At 42.5% G+C, this 22876-nt stretch overlaps 1 protein-coding gene across 8 annotated transcripts in view; it reads left to right on the top strand.

The window, feature by feature from the left end:
* The first annotated feature begins 21286 nt into the window (after positions 1 to 21286).
* The window catches only part of tenm4 (teneurin transmembrane protein 4), a 211425-nt gene continuing 209835 nt past the window's right edge, over positions 21287 to 22876 (top strand). For 4 of the 8 annotated variants that reach the window (XM_023962055.1, XM_023962054.1, XM_023962053.1 and 1 more), the window contains exon 1: positions 21288 to 22135. The gene's annotated coding sequence lies outside the window, so the exon portion shown is untranslated. Of the gene's footprint in view, positions 22136 to 22876 lie in introns of all 8 variants that reach the window. The other 4 variants (XM_023962051.1, XM_023962050.1, XM_023962049.1 and 1 more) reach the window with 2 other exon arrangements.

Raw genomic sequence — 22876 nt, 5'->3', positions numbered from 1 at the left:
ACAGTGTGACGTGCTGCACATCAGCACAAAGCTGTTTTTCCTCAGCTTCAGAATCAATGGAAAAACGTTAGTTGTGTGAACGGTTGAAGAGTTACGGTGATCCAAAGGGCGTCAACTCTGGAGCTAAAGTTTCTGTTAAAGGGTTAACGCTGACTGGTGGTCTAGTTGGTCTAGTGGTCACTGCCCGCTAGCTCTGGAATGAAAAGCCGGCCGCATGCTGGGGTCTCTAATGACCTGAGCATCTGAACCGGTAGCAGAATTCAACATGGTTAGGGTTGATGTAAAATGACTAGCTGCCTGAGGCTTTAGAAGTCCTAGGAACAATGCCACAAGTTTGTTTTATTAATTAATTTATTTATTTAAATGTAGACAAATGAAAACTGAGCAGTCTGTCTTTTGTTGCCTATTTTAGATCAAAGATAATCTGGAGGAGTATAAAAAAACAAAAAAACCTTGTAAAAACCTATGAGATATGTTTAATTTCTATGAACACATAGAGTTTTTCCCTCTATAACAGGTCCCACTGAAGCAAATGAGTTTTCAGCGTTTTTTCCCAGAGCCAGGAGGTCATTCTCTTTCTTCTTCTGTGAAAGCCGTGGTTATGCTGCGCTTTTTATTCCGCAGCCAAGATTATTTGAATTGATTGACCGCTGACATTTTCCAGTTGTTCTCTGTGATGCAAATTTGAACTCCAGGAGTTGGCAAAGGCCAGCACTTTCAAAGTCTTCACACCTGCCTCCTCCAATTTTGGTCGTGGACTGTTGAGCCACAGTTTACCGCATGACCATTTCCAAGATGACATTTTATCTTCCGAGTCTAGGCGAATGCTGAGACGGAGCTCGGGTCAATTGTCCCCGCTTCTATAAGAGCCTTAAGGTGTCTGTGCAGAAACTGTAATGTATTTTTTTTTTAACTGCACCTCTTCCCTTCCATCTCGCTCTATCTGTTTATATATGTATTACTCACAATAAGTTTGGGATAAGTTTGTGAAAAACTACGTTGTGTTTGTTCACTTCACAGATTTTTGGGATAAGGAGTGTGTCCGATTGCAGTGATACACACACCTCATTTTCTGTTTTCCACATAATGGCCTCACTGTGTAAAGTGTGGATTATTTATTGGGGCCAAAACCAAAAAGACAAACCTCTGCAATGTGGCATCAAATTTAACATTGGCGGGTATAAAAAGCTAATTTTGTCAGATAGTCATTCCTACTTCATCATTCAAACAACCATGAACACATGACATCCCTTAACAGACCTTGTCCTGACCCTTTGGGTCGGTCGTAGACAGTCAGATGCTGCAGGTAAACTTAGTATGTGTCAAAGTGTCATCAGTAGAATTGAATCATGACACAGAGCTACTGGCAGAATTTGTGACAGACCAAGGAGTGAAGCCCCGTGAGTGACAGACCAGTGCCTAAAGGACCTTTTCGCTCAGTCGTGGTTTAGCAAATGCCACACAGCCGCAGGCCCGTTGTGAGGGGTACCAGGGTTTCCAGGCAAACCATTCACAACCGACTCCACAGCTTTGACTTAAATGCCAGACAACCATTGCAGGTGACTCCACTGAAACCAAGACGTGAACTTTGCAGTGGACACAAAACCATGTGACCTGGACAATGCAGTAGTGGTCAGCTGTCCTGTTCACTGATGAGTGTTGGGTCTCCGGACAAATGATAGTCGTCATTGTTGCTGGGAAAGGTGGAGTGAGGGATATGCTGAGGTCAACATGGTCCCCAGGGTTGGCTTTGGTGGAGGAGGTGCAACAGCCTGGACCGCCATCACCAGTCAGCGCAAAAAAGATGATTGGTTATTGTAGATGGTCCAGTTACTGCACGTTCAACCAGCACACCCCCAACTTTTTGTTCCTGGATGATAATGCTCCACCACATCATGCCAGAATTGTTACAGCTGGACTGTAGGAAGTGGGAGTGACTTATATGGTATGACCATATCACCCAATAGAGCATGTCTGAGACCAGGTGAACCAGAGACTACATGATCATACCCTCCAAGTGACCTGGCAGAACTACATGTAGGGCTTATGGAAGAGTGAAACACATTGTCTCAGAACAACATTAAAGAGGAGCAGTCAAGCTGTCATTGGGGTGAATAGTGGAAATACATGCTATTGACATGCTGAATCATAGATGGATGGATGGACGGACGGACGGACAGGCGGACGACTCTGTCATTAGGGGACTTTGCTGGCCATGAAAGCACAGAAACTTCAGCGTGGAGGATATATATCTCTGGCTCAACAGCAGTCGGACAGAACTGAAGAAGCTGCTCTGAGGAGAAGCGAAACATCTCCAAACCAGAAATTTTGTCCAGTCGAATTATTTTAGAACTTTTCATGATAGATAGATAGCAGAATGAACTACTTTTAACTTACTTTTAAAAGCATAAAAAAGACATCTAGCTCATGAAATGTAAATGTATGTCTCATTCAGTCGATTACAAATCTCAATACATGCATTATAAAAAAAGAAGCATCACACATCAAACATCCTTTACATGGATCCAGCATCCACTGCCATAAGCTCTCTGCAGGGCCTTGTTAGTCAGCAGTTACACCTGAGTGCAAGCAGCATGCAGTCCAATTTAGCAGATAAACACAGAACTAAATTGGATGTCCTCTTTTTTTATTTTTCTGTTAGCATTGTTCTAACCAACGACTTGCATTTGGTCAGCTGGCCCCTGTTTACCGCCCTCTCCTCAGACGACAAGCACCAACACAGCGGACCATCACAGTGTGGCCTAGTGAGGCTGCATCAGCTCTGCAAGACTGTTTCCAGCACACAGACTGGCAGATCTTCAGGGAGGCAGCTTCGCATGAGGGGGAGGTGGACCTAGAGGATTATGCATCAGGAGTCCTCGGGTACATCAGTAAGTGCACGGAGGATGTCACCAGCACCAGGACTGTAACAGACTACCCCAACCAGAAACCCTGGCTGAACGCAGAGGTGCGGGCTCTGCTGAAACACAGGAATGCTGCGTTCCAGTCAGGTGACAAGGTGGCACTCAGAGCAGCAAGAAGGGAGCTGCATGCTGGGGTGAGGAGGGCCAAGGCCGCCTATGCTCAGAGGATTCAGGGACACTTTACGTCGAATGACCCTCGGAGTATGTGGAAGGGCATTAAGTGCATCACAGATTACAACACCAGAGATGCACAATGTCCTGAGGACCCCTCTCTACCAGACGCACTCAACCTCTTCTACTCCCGCTTTGAGGACTCCAACACCGCCCCTCCCAGCACCAAACTCACCATCCCACCTGGCGAAGAGCCTTTCAGTGTGACGCCCGCTGAGGTGAGGAGGACCCTCCAGAGGATCAACCCTCACAAAGCTGCTGGACCCGACAACATCCCTGGACGGGTGCTGAAGGTCTGTGCACACCAGCTCACAGAGGTGCTGACAGACATCTTCAACACCTCCCTGATGCAGGCAGTGGTCCCCACCTGCCTGAAAACCGCCACCATCATTCCAATACCCAAATCACCCACAGTGACAGGTCTGAATGACTATCGGCCGGTTGCCCTGACACCGATAGTCATGAAATGTTTCGAAAAACTGGTTATGACCCGCATCACAGAATCCATCGACATCACCAAGGACCTGCACCAATACGCATACAGGTCAAACCGATCCACAGAGGACGCCATCTCCTCTGTGGTCCACACAACCCTCACCCACCTAGAGAACAAGAACGCGTACGTTCGACTGCTCTTCGTGGACTTCACATCAGCTTTTAACACCATCATCCCGCAGACCCTCACCCAGAAACTACACACACTTGGACTGAGCCCCACTCTGTGCAACTGGGTCTTGGACTTCCTGACAGACAGACCACAGTCTGTAAAAATCCGCAACGTCTCCTCCTCCCCGATCACCCTCAGCACGGGCTCCCCCCAGGGCTGTGTGCTGAGCCCCCTCCTGTTCACCCTGCTGACGCACGACTGCACAGCGAGTCACCCCAGCTGTCTGATCGTGAAGTTTGCGGATGACACAGCTGTGGTTGGACGCATCTCCAACAACGATGAGTCTGACTACAGGCAGGAGGTGGAACATCTGGAGAGCTGGTGCAGAGACAACAACCTCTGCATCAATGGGAAGAAGACCAAGGAGATGATCGTGGATTTTAGGAAGGACAGATGCCCCCCTCCCCCCATTCACATCGGAGGGGACGCGGTGGAAGTGGTTTCCAGCTTCAGGTATCTGGGCGTGCACATCTCCAGCGACCTCACCTGGAGCACCAACACCTCCTGCCTGGTCAAGAAGGCACACCAGCGCCTTTATTTCCTGAGGAGGCTCAAGCGAGCTGGGATGGGGATCCCAGTCCTGACCTCCTTCTACAGGTGTGTGGTGGAGAGCGTCATGACCTCCTGCATCACGGTGTGGCACGGCAGCTGCTCTGCGGCAGAGAGGAAAGCTCTGCAACGAGTGACCAAAGCTGCACAGAGGACTGTGGGCTGCAGCCTGCCGTCCACCACTGACATCTATACGACCAGATGCAGGAAACGGGCCTCTCGCATCCTGAAAGACCCCACCCACCCCTCACACCCTCTGTTCTCCCTGCTCCCCTCAGGCAGGAGACTGAGGAGCATAAAGAGCAGGACCACCAGACTGAGGAACAGTTTCTTTCCTGAAGCAGTCAGACTGCTTAACTCCGGTTGATCACTGCACCCCCCCCCCCCCCCCCCTCTATGGACAAGAAGCTAATTCCCAAGTGCAATATCACAGGGCTGTGCAATACTTAACATAAAATACTGTGCAATTTGAAAAATACTTCTGTGCAATACTCATCAGGAACCACACCATAACAGACTGATATTTTACTGACATTATTATTATTGATATATATTATTTATGTCTGAATGTAAACGGCTGGCCCGGGACCAGAGAGCCTAATTTCGTTTTATCATGATAAAATGACAATAAAGTTTCCTGATTCCCTGATTCCTGATTCCTGAACGGCCGAGTTTGAACCAAATGATGGATTTCAGTTCCACTAGGCTGATCTTTGGCCCGAGGTTATCAAGCATTTGCACAAGGATGCAGTGGTCCTAATTGAAATGAGGGAGAGGAATGGAGCTTCCCCGTGCTCCGTGACCTTTGCCAGCCACTCCATCAGCTGCTCGTCACTTAAGACTCATTTATCAGAACCTGTGCTCTCCGAGGAGAATCACAGGTGGTGTCTTGATGGGGTCATATGACAGGCTGGGTCATCTCACACAATCTTAGCCGGAGGCAAGAAGTAAGTCGATGGAGACTCACTCCTTACTTGTCAATTTTGAATTAAGCCAACTTTTTGGAAGGAAGCGTTTTGAAAACTTTCTCTGTGTTTAAAACAAACAGGAAATTGTTTTATAATTGTAAAGGTTAGAGAAGAGAAATTGTTCCTAGATAATTTGGATGAAAAAAAAGGAATCTTGTCATTACGTTTGTTTAGTAATTTTCCAAATTGCTCTGTGAGAATGTTTTTCAAATATTTTGGAAACATAACGATAAAACACTAGAAGCATCAGAAACACTCCAACATAAAATGATAAAATTCATCTGCAACCCCGCCCCTCTTTCCCTCCCTGAGGGCCTGGAGCAGGGAGCTTATTGCTGCGTCGCTTTTTCAAACGACATTTCTTTCATTGCTCCTGATTAACAACGATTTAAAGAAAGAAATACCCAGAAATGTAATTTTGAGATTAATTTTCTTTATGTATGTCCTCCATCATAAGAAAAATGCCACAAGAACATATTTAAAACACACAAAAAAATGTTTTCATGGGAAGGATAATGTAAGATCCAAAAACAACAATTTGCAAGAATTCATCCATTGAGAAACTTTTAGGTATTCTAGGAGAATATTTCTTCAAATAAATATACTTATATATTTTTTTACAAATTTCTCTTAAATGGGTTTATGCATTATATTGACATGGTTCAGAGTATCATCCATTTCTGATGCAGTTTCAGATCACCACCTTCAGGTAACCCACCTCCGGCTGCTTGTAAAACAAGACTCTACAGCTATTCCTTCTGATGTATTGGGCATTGTAATATGAGAAAACATCCCAGAGTACTCTGAGCAAGTGACCCTGTCTGAAACTAACCAGCAGCTACAGAGATGTGGGAGATGTAGGCAATGCTTCATTAGAGTGGATTCTCTTGAGGACAAAGGAAACATCCAACCCATTTGAAGTCTGTTAGATGTCAAACTATGGTGAAACCTTCAAGTTTGTTGAAGAAAAACATAGTACAAGCAGGAGATGGAGGAGAATGTAACAATAAAACCCACTGAACAACAGCTTTGATTTGATTAAAAACTACTCATTTAAAAAGCATCTTTTTTTAATAAAAGTAAAAAATGCCATTGATATTCTGTCTATTTTAGCTGGTGATTACATGTCTAGGGCTCTAAAGTACAGGTATGTGTGGTGCTGGTTCAGTGCCACGCCATTGGCCGCCGCTGCACCATAACACTGCTGTTGTATGAGACACTTTGCACTGAGAGGTGCAAAGTGTCTCTCAGCTGAACAATTTGTGAAATCGCTCAGTTACTCCACTTAATGCACATGCAAAGTTAGAGAACGCATAATTGGGGAAAGCTTAAGATCCACTCAACCCTTTCCCCTTGCCTAACACTTAAACTGTGAAATCATCATTGATGGCGGCGTGTTTCGCTGGCGTTCCTGCAGTGTTCGGAAATAATCCAATCATTTGCAGAGGCGAGGTGGATGCAGAACCAGTGAGGCAGCAGACTGAAGCTGCCTTCATGAGGTTCTGATTGAACTGTTTTAGTTTCACCCAAAAGCACCACAGACAAACCCAAAAGAAATCATGCCATAGTTATGTTCATGAGGTTTTAATCACCTTCTCATCACAACAGCTTGTCCAGCTTGGTGCGTTTACTTTAAAAGAACATGAATAATTTATGCTTTTTCGCTGATCACAGAAAGGATTAGGAAGCTAGTAAAGTGTATAAAAAAAGGACTTAAATGAAAACTGTGTTTTTACTGTTTTCAACATGTTCTTGTGGCTTTTTTCTGGCGATGGAAGACAGTACAGTATATAAAGAAAATTTACCTCAAAATAGAATTTCTACGTATTTCTGCAATAAAGTAGTTTTGAATTAGAAGGGACAATAGTGTATTTGTGATGTCAAAAATGTGTTGGGCGGGCCCCAAGATTCCTGCTCCATTCCAAGACATTCACTAGTAAACGACAAGATTTGTGTGCCTGTTGTTTTTTCCTCGTCCAAGTTGAAATCTGGCCTTAAAAACTGTACGCCTGGATAGCTCCAATAATGCTCATCATTCTTGATGGTCCGGTCATGTTCGTTTGGGGTTGTGAGAGGCTGTAAGCTAGTGGGAAGGGGTGTAAACAGATAGCTTCATAATGGGTGACTCCACTCATCTGGATGAAGCTATTCAAACATATAGTTGTAGAGTTAAATAAGTTTCTCTAATTGTTCTGGTACATTGCCTGTCCGTCCTGGGGAGGATCCCTCCGTCATGTGGGCACCCTTGAGGTTTCGTCTTTTTTTCCGGAATCCGTTTTTTTTTTAGATGTTCCTTACCGTGAAGGAGGGTCTAAGGGCAGGGATGCCCAGTTAAGTTTAGTTTAGCAATCAGCTATTGAATTCTATGACTTTATGTTTTAGATTCATGTTTTGTACACAATTACCAGCACGAAGCCCATTGAGACGACTATTGTTGTAAATATCGGGTTGTATAAATAAAACTGAATTGAATTGGAAAAGGGGCGCCAACAGTACCGCCCACAACTCAGAGGCAACCTATGTCCTAGAAAATGGAAAACAGATCAAAAGAGTGGGACTTTAAGCCTATAGCACCGCGACGAAGGAGTTTGTAAGTTTGGGAACCTTTCTAAAGGTATTTTTAGTGTCCAGATCTCTCAGGATTGAGTTGAGTAGAGCAGCAGCAAATCAGCACAACAAAATAAGTGACTGATTGTTATCCGTCGCCTCAACAGAGCTCGTCTCTGCAGTCATCGTATGAAAGCTGCCACATACAGTATGAGATGGATGGCTGCGACTGAGTGGCTGATTGATCAGAAATGGCAGCAAGCGGGGCAGCCAGCGGTGTTCCGTTTGAAGCCTGTCCAGCTGATGGGCAGGTGTTATGCAAAGGATAGAGGCAGTGGGTTTATTGCAGCCTGCTGAGAAAAAAACTCTGAAGTTGTGCAAAAAAGGCAACAAAAACAGGAGGAGAGAAAAGCCTTGAGTAGCTCCGGTATTTGGACTGTAACTAACGAAGATCAGGGACCAATTAGCTTCCCAATTATGCTAGAGTTGGGAGGTGATGGATCGAAGATTTCCCTGGAAGAAATTAAAATTTGTTATTTATGTTCTTTTCTTTTTTTTTTTTTGGGGGGGGGGGGGGGGGGCATGAAATTCGAGATGGCAGCCTCGTCCCGAGGTCAAAGGTCAACGAAACTTAAGTTGTGGGTTGTAGGCTTAAGAGGGGGGCTGTGTGTGAAATTTTGGGAAGATCAGTCAGACAAAAATATGGCTGTCAAGCTGTAGGTCCTGTGGCCATCCCATAATAATAGTAATAAAACATCTTTTGAATATATTGGACATGCCTGTTTTGTTGTGTTAGTGGATCTTGAAATATTTTTTTTAGTCCACAAGAGATTTTGGCCCCATTCTGCCTTTTGGAATGGTTTCTACTGCGGTGATGTCATCCTTTTTTGGGGGAATTATGGTAATCAAGTCTTTGTTTTAGCTGGATTCCTCTAGTTTTTGTCTCTTGTTGCTGTTAGATACACCTTTTGTTTGTGTCACAAGATCATCAAACTCTGAACTTTGCATTCAAAGAGAAAAGGTAAAAACAGCCTATAGGGCTGTTGTACATGGTTTAACACACATCCATGGTACACGTTGTTTTGGTGCCTCCATGCACGCGTGCATTGGGTTCTGTCGGAGGCACCCTAACCCATATGTTGGGCTGTGACTCCAGTCAACCCCCCGTTAAAGTAATGATGGGCTGTCCGTGACACACATGGGGACTCGTCTTCACGCCGCTCTCATTTACAAGCCAGCAGCTCGGTCCGTCTCTGCGCCATCGTAACTCAGCCGTCTGTGACGGACAGCGTAGCTGATGAGGTCAGACCACAGGCGCTGCTGGTCGGGCGATAAAAGCCTTTGAGAGGTCTTCAGAGTGCGATTCACGCAAAAGTTAAAAAAAAAATAAAAATAAAAAAAATCTGATGTCATTCATATTCAAACGACATGGTCAAGGGCAATTTCGCTCTTGCAGTTGAGGTTGGGGCTCTTTGACAATTGAACTTGTTGTGGCACAAACATTGTGTGTGAGCCTGGATTGCTGGTTTAGGCTGCTCAGTAATTCATCAGTTGTGTTGAGCATATTAGCTAGGCGTCTTTGAAAGTGTTTCAGCTATTTTTCTTTTTTTTTGCTTCGAGTCCCATCCAGCTTCTTGTCAGCATAGGTGAGCTGGCTGAGGATAAGACTCGCTGCACTGCTTCAAACGGTAAATTGACCCGAGCCTCTGACACCACACTTCAGCTCATATTAAGACGTCCCGGTCAGGGCATTTGACAGACGTGCAGTCGTTTATCGCTGGTGGTCACCACTAATCATATGCCTCCAGAGGCTCTGGAGACACAGAGGACGGAGTCTGAAGGACAACGCTCGCCCCGCGTTGCCGTTTCAGATGAGTAAGCCAGCTGCCGGGCCAGTCGTCACATTCAGCAAGGCGCACAACCTACTCACGAACACGCAAGGCAAATGAAAACATTAACGACGTGCTACGATCCAATTAATCTAAACACCAGTCGACACCTCAAGGTGCTAAAGTTGGGCTGCTGCCTGGATGACTGCGGCTTCCTGAAAAAAACACAAATAAAAAACTTCTTTAGTCTCTTCATTTTGCAACATTATCTCTAATTACAGAGCTCCAGCGCAGACGACCTGCAGCAGAACAGACCTGACAGCTGACAAATTTGCACATACATTAGTTGAAAATATGCAAACTATCTTCTCCACTGTAAGGCAAATTGTTGCGGCAGGTTAATAATGCAGAAGTAAAAGAAATTAATTCATGAAGGACGAGGCTGTGGCGAAAAGCACGCCCTTGCATTGCAGATTCTGGACAGAAAAGAATGCTAATTGACTATTGCGTGGGGTAATTTGTCTTCCGTCACAAAACTGTCAAAAGGTTCCTGCAGCTTTCAAGTACATAATGACTCAATCAGCATTACAGTCATGCAGGTTCGGATGCATGTTTCTTCTTTTTTCCTTGTTGCACCACGGAGTTCTTTTTCCTTCACGTTGATACACCCTGCTGACGCGGCACCCTTTGCTAGATAAAACAGTCCGATTAAAAAGGATTGCCCTCACCTCTCGGTTGCCATGTCCCCGAGAATTTCCCCTTTATTGTCATTCTCTGCGGTGATCCCCTCTCATCTGCATGGTGGCGGCCCTGCTGCCAGCACGAGGACAAGAAATTGGACCTCGGTGGGGAGCTAAATGTGCCTTTAATCTCAACAATCCTTTTTAATCTTTCATCAGTCGTGTGGAAGCAGCTCTGAACCTTGATCCTATTGCGGTTGGAGGGAAGTTTCTTCAAACCGGCGAGCCCGAGAATTGCTGTAAAAGTTTCGCCACAAAGAAAGGGGAGCGTAGAGGCTCGACTTTGCACCATTTTGAAGAGAACGTTTTCACAAAACAAACAAACTCTTAGAGCTGATTCCCTCAATATGCCTGCTTGTAGACATCAGGATGACCGTTCTACTCCGGATATATTAATAACACAACTGGAACACTGTGTTCACACTGTAGAGCACATTTAGCATGTGGTGTTCAAACTGGACTGTCACTATCCGATACTAGCATGAGGAAGAGGCTTGGTGCAAAATATCCAAGTGGTGGAAATCTTGTGAATCCTGCTCCAGGCTTCATCGTTCACAGCTCTATTCTGAAAAATGACAGACTAGGGGTCATGGAATTCCAGCTGGGCACAAATTTTTTAATTTCTCCTCCATGATCAATTTTCCAACAGTCTGTACTTAAAAAGAACGCTACCCAAACATTACTACCAAATCCGAGTTCCTGATTGGTCACAGATCAACTGGTTTAACCTTCAAGGGGTATTGTTTGGATCAGAGTTTGTATGTAGAGCCCAAAAACTGACTTAAAATTGTAGCTAAGCATGAACGCGAACGATTTGACCACGGAAGACTGAAATGTGCAAATATGCATGTTTACTTTAACTTTTTATTTGAATTCTTCCTTTGCAGGCGCCTTCCCAAGTTCTGTGTGAGCGTAGCTTAACTTTTCGACTGTTCATGCGATCATCGCAGAGGCCGCTTTTCTCTGCAACAATATTGTCTGGTTTACTTTGCTTGCTACTTCACTTCTGTAAAAGATTGCATATTAGTGCAATCAGCTGCTTTTATTCGCTTGAGAATCCGCCGGGATGACGTTCATTGCGTCAACGGTTTGATGAGTTACTTTAGTTAAAAGAATGTTAAAGGGTGAAAACGAGGTTATCAAAGCAACGCCATTATTCATTAGAATCAGATCATTCCTGGCATCTATTGGTCTGCATCCAATCAATTTTACAATTTTTTGCAGGATGTAGAATTTCGTGGATTTGGGTTCACCGGCACCAGAGATGCGATGTTCTCCTGTGCACACGTGCCAACTCCGGTTTCTTCTCACAGTCCAAAAACTTGCTTCGTTGGTCAATTAGTGACTCTAAATCTTTAATCTGAGCTTTTTAGTGACCCTATAATAGCCCTTATCCCTACAGTAGTTGGCATAGGCTCCAGCAACCCCAAATGGGATTTAGCAGGTATAGAAGAAGGATGGATGGATGGAGTTGTTCTCTGAACTGAATCATGTAGTTGGCTACCTTACAGACCAAAATTTTCTGATGACAGCATTTTCATGAGTCCGTTTGCATCCATCTGATCACTGTTATCTGCTTTTTGAAGCCATGAAGAAGATAGAAGATACTGGAGGTTGTCTTCTGGTGATAAAGCAGCTCAGAGGACTTAAGAGTCTGCAGTCCAGGCTGCTCTTAAGTAGCCAATTTAAGGGAAAGTCGTTAAAAAAGGGGGTTTAACACAGCTTAGAAGTTTCTATGATAGCAATTTACTAAACTTAAGCAATCTTAATGTGCTGGTAAATCAAGACCAATGAGGTGGAAAAGGGGATTCAGAGCAAAGCTGCTGTTGCAGAGATGATACTGCTGAGCTGCAGTGAGTATCACTCCACTCCCCGCTGCTGGTTTGTGGTTTCTGAAGTTATTTGAGATGACTGTCGCTTCTGATAATTGCATTTTAGGCAATTTGATTATAAGGCAAGAAAAAAAAGGCTAAACAATTTACATTTTAAGAAGCAAACATGCACTTTCAGTGCATGATTTGTGCAAAGAAGCTGTTCCTGTCACACAACCGTATGTTGATTTTTGCCCCCCCCCCCAATCTAGCGCACAGATTACAATGCTATAAAATGCGTTTAGTTTAATTAATTATTTTGTAAAGGATTAGATAATTGGAACCCTTTGTGTTGCACAAAAACTGTTTTTGTTTTTTGTGGCTATTTTCTTTATGCTTCTCAACAGAAAAAAAAAGCTGATTTACTATATATATTTTGAACCACAGGTCAGCTAGCTCAGGGGATACAGGATAAGGAAATCCACTGTGGGCAAAAAAAAAAAAAAAAATTCTGCAACGTTCTGACTTTCTATTGGAAATGATTAAATGGTTTATTCTGAGCAATAAAAACAAAGAATAAACTAAAGAAGACAAAAACAAGAAATAAACAAACTAGACGCACAAAACGAGACATGAGTCCGTCAAAACTCCGCCAGTCATTCAGAATTTATTAACTGGGTTTACAGTAACTGTAGAACTTGTTTGTAACACGCTACACGTTTGCGACATTTGAAGCTTAGTGTATTCACAATACCTGTACCTACTAGCCTTGTCTGCAACACGATAGAAAAAGAAAGCAGTTTAACCCTGCGACACGTTGGCTGCATTAGCAGATTTTGCAAAAACACCCAACCTTTTTTGCAACTTGTAACTTCCTCTCAGAATGGCTTCAACATCAGTAACCATAACTAAAGGAAATCTACTTGCACTGTGTTTAAAAAAAGTTTTTAAAGCGCGCCTTATAATGTGGAAAATTTCAAATATAATACCACCCTGCTTATTTGTTTTTACCTTACATAGGCTACGTTCACACTGCAGGGCTTAATGCTCAATTCCGATTTTTGAAAAAATCAATTGTTTTTGCAAGGCTGTTCCCATTTCCAATTAAATGCAAACTTTTGTGATCTCCTGTGTGAACGTGAAATGACCCAGAAGTGACCCGCATGCGCAGAAGAGTACTCAACGGTGAACGACGTTACTCGTTGTTTGCGGACGTAGCTAACGTTAACAATGGATGTCAACAACGCTGGGCTTATCCCCCAAAATCCGGTCCAGCTCTCCATAAAATGGACAGGTGATACGTTGACGGCCACTTCGTGTGTTCCATTTCGTTTGTTCCGGTCTTTAACCTCTTTGTATTTGGTTCAGAGGCTTTTTATTTTCGGCTGGCATTGGAGCCAGGATCGTCTGTACCCACGCTCGGCCATTTCGCTGGAAATGTTTTCAAAAGCCCAGTTGCGTTAAGACCCCTGGAGTTTGGCCTGAACAGAGCAGTCACCCCGAATATTAATCCAATCGTGACTTCGCTTCCCTTCCACTGACTGGTCTCAGCAGCATCGTCCACCATGATTGTTGTTTATGTTCTCGTTCCCGCCTACTTCAACGCAGAATGATGACGTTTGTAGCGTCTCAATGACGTACGGGTCGGATACGTGTGGCCTGGCCGTTCAGACGGAGGTCGCATTTGAAAAGATCGGATCTGTGTCATTCAGACTCTCATGAAAAGATCAGATACGGGTCGCATAGGGGCAAAAAAATCAGAATTGGGTCGTTTCAGCCTGCACTATTGAACTTCTATTTAGAGCCATTTATTAGGGTGTTACGATTACGGTAATCTTTTTCTATCACTATCCAACCAGATAGGTCTGTCTTAGGCAGAATCAAATCAACCAATACAATTAAAAAATAGTTTCATAATTAGATAAATTGACAATCAAATCAATATTGGAAAATACCAAATGGATTGAGACACAGTGGGTTTATTTCACAATAACGTAAAAATGACCAAGTGCATCACAAAAACTAATCAATCCATCATTCCACTTTCACTTTGAGTTTAGCTAGAATGTCTTAACAATGTTCCTTTTGTATTCAATTGATGTGGAAAAACAACAGTGGGATGAACTTTAGGAAACTAAAACTAAGATGTGGATTGCCACTCATTCTTGTTTACTTGTTTGTTTATACACATATTTAATCTACTCTTGATTATCTTGCTTCACCTGCACTGTTCAGTGCCAGGTATTTCTCTCTGAGTCGCACTGGTTAAAGTTTTGACTAAAGATGTCGTGGATCCATTTTAGGTCAGTGAATCCGATCGTTCAAAATGTACCAACCACAAAAATCAAATCAAATCGTTTTTAAAATGAATCGTCACACCCCTACTATTGATACTTTACCGGTCCAAGTTCAGATCATCCTTGTTAATCATGTCCCTTTCTCTGCATGTCCTTGATAAAACGTCAGATAAGTCAAATCCAAGAACTCCAAATCCTTTTTTTTTCACACTGCGGTCACGATGAGTTCTGTTAATTACACCGTAATGAGAGTTGTGACTCCCAAACTGTAAAAGCAGCCGTCACAGCTTTGACAGTGATGCACTGTGAGGGGACAGAAATGCCCCGCATACACCGAGGCGCTCACTTCATTAGCAAAATATTGGTGCTTAGGCCCTTCTCCTTCATCAAATATCAGAGGACAGGAACGTCATTTGGGGAGAAAGAGCGTGATGGCCTGAGCAGAAGTTTTCTGCTCTGTTCACCGTCAGAGTTTGGGGTCTGACACAGAATTTTCTGGGCTCCCCATCTCATTTATAAGCCATTTGGATTTCTATTCATTGAGTTGAAGCAGTAATAAGTTACGTCTTATCTTCTCCTCTTTTTCTCTGAAGTTTTTAGCTGTTAGAAATGAGCTAACGCTTTATAATAAAAAGGAGAGTTTTATTAAGAAAATTGCTGAGAATATAAAGACTCATTCAGGGAAATTTGTTCTTCTGATGCAAAACTTTTTCTTCTTTTTCTTATTTTGCTGCAAGGCTCTCAGCAGGATTTGTCACTTGAATTTAGAGAATGACAAAAACACAAACAGCCTTTTATCGCAAACATGTGACTTTTGTTTATGAGCTCAGAATTTTTTTGTTCTGAAGAGACGTTTCGCGTAAAGCGACTTAAATGGGAAGCTTGAACTGAAGAGACTTTTCTCCGACAGACATTTATTTATTTTTTCTGTGCGTGCTTGATAAGATGCTGCATGACAACAGTCAGCGAGTGGATGACAGCGTTTTGCATATCAAGAACAGCAAATATGAATGCTTTTATGTGCGGCTGCTTTCCCTCTGTGTGCATTCACTTTCCAACACAGCTCCGCGCTCAGCTTCTAGCTTCCTGCCAGCTTTCAAAACCCACCTGGTCCAGGTAATGAGAGGTGGGGAGGGAGGAGCTATCTTTAGATAACTGACCTAAAGAAACTTACTCTCATAGACAAAGTTGTGTAGACTTGACTTATACTGGAAATACGGTCTATGGTGGCGGGTCTGGCTGGGCCGTGCGGCGGCGACAGAGAACACGCAGCGCAGGCTCCTGGCCTGTAGGCAGGGCTCAGGAGGCAGCTCGGATCCCTCGGTCGGGGACAAGATGTGTCGCTTCCGGCACGCCAGCCAGGCATCAGTAAACGCTCCTGCAGGCCACAGTGGCCCCCCCGCTGCAGCTGGGCAGACTCAGTGTTCAGCTCAGTCTTACAGTGTAGTTAACCACGTATGTGCAGTGACGTATGTCTCAGAGCATGTTCAATTGGCTGTTCTGCTTGTCAATCAAGTGACATGTAAAATAATAAATAAATATATATTTTTTTGTTTATTTATTTTTGATGGCCTGCGATCTACAGTCAAATCCTTCGCGATCAACGTCATGAGCACCTCTGGCAACAACAAAATGTGGCTGAAGATCGCAGTTATTATTTTCTGTTTATTGATTGTTTTTTTTCAGCAGAGCGATGGTAACAAGATAATTTCCCCGTTTTGGAATCGCATTCTAAAAAGTTCTATTTTAGCTTAATAAATGAGCCTCAGTACGCACAAGCACTTTGTTGTAATGATGTCTTTGGATTCTATATGCCTGTTATGTATTTTTGACAGTAATTTAACAGGAAATTTCATATTTAGAGGCATGTTTGTGCCTCTAAATATGAAATATGAGGCATGTTTGTGCCTCGTCTGTGTGCATGTTTCTTTCTGACCTCTGATCACAGAAACAAATCCTGTTCAGAATGGGTTCAAAGAGGAAAAGTAGGAGGAAAAAAATGGCCAGGAGTGGCGGTGTGGGGTTGCCAAGCACTTCATAATTAAGAGTTTTATGGGGCATATAATTTGAGTCAAGGCTGTAAACCTTAAATGAAATGGCGGTAAAATATAAAAAGAATAAACTGCTATGAATTTGGCTGGAAAAAAATATTTATATATATATATATATATATATATATATATATATTTATATATATATATATATATATGAGTATTTTTATGTTTAAAATCCAGTTGATAGTAATTTGTTGTTTTCATTTAAAACATCAGCGTCCACATGGAGAGGTTTTTAACAAGCGCGGTTTTTCTTTTCTTTTTCCGTGCGTTCAGTTTCCATCCATATGTTCAGCCGTTTCTAATAATAACTCGATTATGGGAGCGTGTGCGATCACGTGGCGTGACTACTGCCACTGTGAACAGGTACTCGCTTCTCCATCTGGAGTGGAGATCGAGAAGAAAAGCCGCCACGTGAGGACCTTTGTTGATGCGCCTTTCACTCTTTTGCATAATTTAAAGCTTTACTTCTAAGAGCACCAATTCCATAGTGTCTCAACATTGCACATATATATTTTTCATTATCTCCCAATACAGCATGTGTGCTTACATAATGATCTATGCTCCTATGTATATTTCATGCATGTTTTTTTTCTTTTTCTTCTCTTTGCTGAAGCTTTTTCTTGTCAGGGACATTAAAAGTAGATTTTTTTTTTAAATAAAAAACCAGATTCCACTTGACAGAAAACATACTAGCCTGCAGTACTTGGTTGACTGATGGAGGACATGAGTCCTTTTAACTAGTCTTTTTAATTAATATTACTGCTCTAGTTTCATTTGTAGGAGTGCAAAGTGTTGGGGGGAAAAAAATCAAGAAAACATATAAATGAAGATGTGTTAAAGTTACTAATTTGTTAAAAGTGTCTTATAAAAAACTGAACACCATTAGAAACTGCTTTTAATATTTTATCTTCTAAGTTTTTCTGAACTTTAATCTTAAAGCTAAACATATATGTATTAATTGCCACATTAGTGGAACTGGTTATTAAAATAATCATGCAATCGTGTTATGAGGTCCACATGTGGCGTAATTGTAGTTGATGGACCTGTTTCAGGAAAACATGTTTGCCACGAGATAATCCACAATTTAAAATACATACTGTGCACTATAGGGCGCACTTGATTAAAGGTGAATGGTCCATGTTTGAACACGTGTCATAAGATGTCTTTTAGGAGTTTAGACTTTATCAACTGTGTTGATAGTAGTAACTTGTTTGTGACGCGCTACACGTTAGCCAGTTCGCCAGTTCGCGTATTCACAATTCCTGTAACTCATAATTTTGTTTGCAACACGTAAAAAAACAAACAAACAAAAAAAAAAAACGATACCACTGAAACTACCTCCCAACATTGTTAGTAGTAGGTAAAAACTAAACACCATCCAGCATAGCTACACAGTAGCTGGTTAGAATATTCACTATCCCCGTAACTCCCATTTTGGTTTGCAACACGAAAAAAAAACACTGATACAACTAAACCAAAATTTACTGCGGTTGTGTCCGAATTCCTTCCCTACTCACTACATAGTGCACTATATAGTGCGTTTGAGTGTCCTGGAAATTTCCTAGAAGTCTCTGCGTAAAACTAGTGCGCATCGACGCTCACCAGATCGGTGAATATAGACCACAATGCATTGCGTTTGAACAATTTTCACCAAAAAAATTTATAAACGTATTTTTTCAATAAACTATAAACATCTTTATTTTCAGAAGACAGTGGACTCAAAGATTATTGTCACAAAATGCTCATATCAATTCGATTTTAACTTTGTGAAATAGATAGTCATGTCCTCCATTTAGAAAAGAAAAAGAAAAAAGTAGAGAGCATGGTGTCCGAATTGTTTTTAAAATCCAGGGCACTACATAGTCCTGCTCTGTGTAGTTTTTTAGTAATTAGGGAGTAGTGTGGGAATTCAGACCCAGCCTGTGACTGCGCTAACGCCCAATTTGATAGTAATACTGTAGGTAAAACAGAAAAGAAAACTGCCACACCTTAGCCGGTTAGAGTATTAACTATACCTGTAACTACCAACCTGACTTGCAAGTTGTAAAAAACAACTGATGCCGCTAAAACAAATGTACTGTGGCTACACTAACTCCCAACCGTGATAGTAATAAAGTAAAAACAAAAAAACACAGTCCAACAGCACTACACGTTAGGCACGTTAACATATTTACAACACCCAACCACACATTTAACAGAGTACTGTGTACCTCTCAAAAACAACATCAGTAAATACAACCACAATTCTTTGATTACAATGTTCTACTTGACTATTTTTTTGGTGACAGTTTAAACTTTGAGAGTTAAAAAAAGAGAAAAGTATGAAAATGTTCATGTCTGATAAAAAGGGTATAAAATGTGTAGTGAGGAGTTTTACAGCCTTAAAACTTTAAATATCGTGCATAGTGGATTTCACCTATCGCTGTATATTTTTAGAACGTAACTCCCGTGGTAAACGAGAGAACGCTGTATAGTGTGATGCATCAAAAGCCGATTTTCTACAAAATCCATAACGACAGACCTTTCTTTTTAATGATATGATGATAAACCCATGCAGCACTGAGCAAATTATCTTTAAGAAACTATTTTTTTTTTATTTAAACAATGCATTTGGAATTTTTCCATCAACTAAACTGCCTCTTCATCTGGAAAGTCCTCTTTGTTCCTCGGGTGTCCATTGTTGCTGGCAGGTACGGTGAACTCGAGAGCTGAAAAAATCTGCCTGATAAGCAGGAATTCTGCTTTTCTTTGACAGAGCTGGCAGTCAAAGTGGAACGGCCCAAAAATAACCGTAAGAGAGGCAGTTGGATGTGATTATCTCCCACCACTGGAGAAACATTTTAATCCTAGTTTCCATAATAATGGGCATCAACTCCAGATCACTTTAAAATGATCTCAAAGAGGTTCATGAAAGGATGCCTAGTTCTGATCAAGCAGCAAACTGCAGTTTGTTGGGAGTTTGAAGGAAAGATTGTGGTCCAGAGCTTTGTGGGTTTCATGTTTGTACATTACGCCAAGTTTAGATTGATAGTTGCAGCCATGGGTTTCTTTTTCCCCACATGAGGTGGCACGGAAATTAGTGTATAACCATTGAATTACAGCCCGCCACCTGCAAACACGAGCCTGAATGGCTCTAGTTTTCTCCGACTCAAATGGGCCCCTTTCCTCCTGTTGCCTGGGTCAACGGCAAATCTCCCATTCCCACAATGACACAAGCCACAATACCAGGCCAGGCTGGAGGGGGGGGGGGGGGGGGTTACATCTGAAAGCATATTTAACTTTTCTCTCATTCACTCATGAGCAGCGAGACTCTGAGCCGAGCCAAGATTAGCTTTTTTTTTTTTTTTTTTTTTGCAGACAATGCAGTGAATTAAAGGCCACACATGGCCCCTCTCTTGTTCTTTGGGAGACCAAACACACTTGCAGGGCCAGAAACCCTTGACCAGCGCTTTCTTAAGCCTGAGGGAGAAACTAGAGGTTGCTAATAAGTATATAGCTCTGGATTTGGTCAGAATCTAACCGGACAAAAGCCAGATGGTGCGGTCGTTGACCTAACGCAATTCTAACAAATGTTCGCCCACGTCTACAAAGGGAAAAGGGATCTGGGTTTTAACCTCTGGCCCAAGGGCCCTAAAGTTTACATAAAAAATGGTCCAATTCTTCAGAAATATTGAATTCACAAACAGGTGAAGGTTAGTACATTTGCTCCTTAGTTTATACTTATGAGGAACCTTTTTTTTTTAACCTAATATCTAAAAATATATTTTACTAATTGTTCTGATTTTATAGATTATTTATATTTTTACTATCCTGCTTGACCAGCCAAAGGTAACTGAAGGCACAACATAAGTACTGCAAGAAAATAATTCAAAAGACTAATTTTAATAAATTTTTTCCCAATTATTACAACTTTTATATTACAATTTTTTTTTACATTATTCTATTTCCCTTAAGATTACAATGCTACTGTAAAGCACACATTTCCCACGTGTGGAATCAATACAGTACTTCTGATTCTGAATCTGATGGGGTGCGCCGTCAATGAACTCCCTTTGTATAAGGCGCATCACACTATAAGACGCATTAAGCAAGACACAAGAGACAGAGATAAGTCCATCATACGTCAGACTTTATTAACTATGTTCACAATAACACTAGAGGTTATAACACGCTACATGCTAGCCATGTTAAAGAGCATTTGGGCAGGACGTTCAGAGCAAAGCAACCCCATCCTCACTTCCTATCGCCCATGTGTAAATGTGCTCTCCTGCTTGCTTACATCTCCTCACACCCCCAACCTTACATAAGCGGTGCAACAAAAATGGCGTGCAATGTCGGAGCTTTTATTCAGCCGTGTAGTTTTGAGCCAGATTTCAGCTCAGCTCAGACGTACATGTTTTTATTTGTCTGCAAGTGAATGCATCAGAATGATGTGATGTAGAGCTGATGATGATGTAGAGATGTAGAACAGCTTATTTTCTACATCACAAATATGTCATTTTGCGAACTGCATTTTTTCATCTGCTCCTGATTCACAACGATTTGAATAAGTAAAATACTTAAAGATGCATGTTTAGGCTTAATTTCCTTTATAAGTTTCCTCCATCATAAGAAAAATGCCACAAGAACATGTAAAAAACACCAAAAAGACAAATGTTATCAGAGCTGGTCTTTGATTAATTTATTTGTGTTAATGTGATTTTTTTTTTTTAAAGTAGTAAAGAGATTCTGTTAAAGAGTTTTTTCCATAATGAGTTGTATTAGGCTACTGTGGACAGGAATGACTGAATAATAACACCCAAGAATAAGAAAAAAAATGTGTAAAAATAAGTTTTAGTTTGCTAGTATTCTGGATGTGAAAAAACACATATTCCTCCCGATGTTCTAGTTTATATTCCTTCTTTTTGTTTTTTGCTACTTTTTTGGTTTGTGTTCTTGCCTTAGATTTCAAACATAGAAACATTTCCTTAAAGGTTAAAAAAAAGTCCAATCACGTCTCCGCATGCACTCTAATCCGCCGCCGGATTTTTTTTTTTTTTTACTATTATTCCCAGGAATGAAAAGAAATAATAAATACATTCTAAAAAGGAGGGGGTTTGGAGGAGTCTTTACCGAAGGGGGCGACCACGCACATTCTCTCAGCCATCCTCACTCCCCTCTCGTTGTTGTAAAGCGGTGCGTGAGCGCGCAGCTCTCTCTTCTGCCTCTGTCTGTGCGTGGACGGACACTCCATCTCCACGCGCTCCTCCCGGAGGATTTTGACGTGTTCCGTTAGGCTCGTGCGCGTCCACGGGCGTCTTGGACCACTGCCGTTCTCCTCCATGTGTGCGCCTGTGAGTGCGCCGTAAGCAGCAGCAGCACTAGCAGCAGCGCTGAGGAAGAGGAGGAGGTCTGCTTTCTGCACCGCGTCGTGCACCGTGGAAATACGCTCGCCTGCTCTGGTTACTATCAAAGCGAGGGGGGCAAAAAGGAGACCGAGGGCGGCTTTTTGGGGGGCTTTCGGGGGCTGCCCCAGACCGCTTTGGCTGAATTGTCAACGGACGTGCTGCGCTCCAGCCGACGCGTCTCCAGAATGGTAAGCCTCGTTTCGGGGAGTGTTTTGGTCAGCTGCTCTCACGCAGAAGAGGCTGCTGGGATGCGGGGAGCCGCGGCACGCACGCACGCACGGCTCGGGTTTTTATCGTGCGTTTTTGGTCGGATGGGAGGAAAAGAGGCGCGCGGTGGGTACCTGTCCCTCTGCTTCAGACCGACTCCACGCTTGGGGGGTTCATGCCTGTGGAGGGATCGGAAAGTCCACGCATGGGGAGGGGGGGGGGGGGGGTACATCCAGTAACAACAACAAAAAACCGTACAAACCAGATTTAGGATGTTGGATCAAAAGGTGTTGGCTGCGCTCGTCTTTCTGCGTCATTATTGTCCTGCAGAATACAGAAAAAACCATATATGCTAATTACAGTCAAATCCTCCACTTTGTTTGAAAAAACAGTACTGTAATTTTTGTACAGTTGGGTCAACTTTGTGTGATAAGAAGCTTCTGTGTGTGCGCGCGTGCGCGCCCTTCTGAAAGCAGCAGGACAGAGCGAACAGCATAGCTGATAGTTTCACTGCAGCATCACAATAACACGAATAAAATTCATGAGCAGAACTGCCTTAAAACAGGGTTTTACCAACTTAAAAGAAAGAGTTCTAAATCCCTAAAGGAAATCTGTTGATCTTTTTTTTTAATTCTGTTACAAGGAAAAGCTTGAAAATGTGATCGGAGGCTGAATGCATCCAATCAAATTAAGTGAGGATAATTAAAACGTCTCAAATGTGT

The sequence above is a fragment of the Oryzias latipes genome, chromosome 13 (assembly GCF_002234675.1).
Source record: "Oryzias latipes chromosome 13, ASM223467v1".
Lineage (NCBI taxonomy): Eukaryota > Metazoa > Chordata > Actinopteri > Beloniformes > Adrianichthyidae > Oryzias > Oryzias latipes.
Note: the sequence above shows the minus strand (reverse complement) of the source record. Positions and strands in the feature narration are given on the sequence as shown.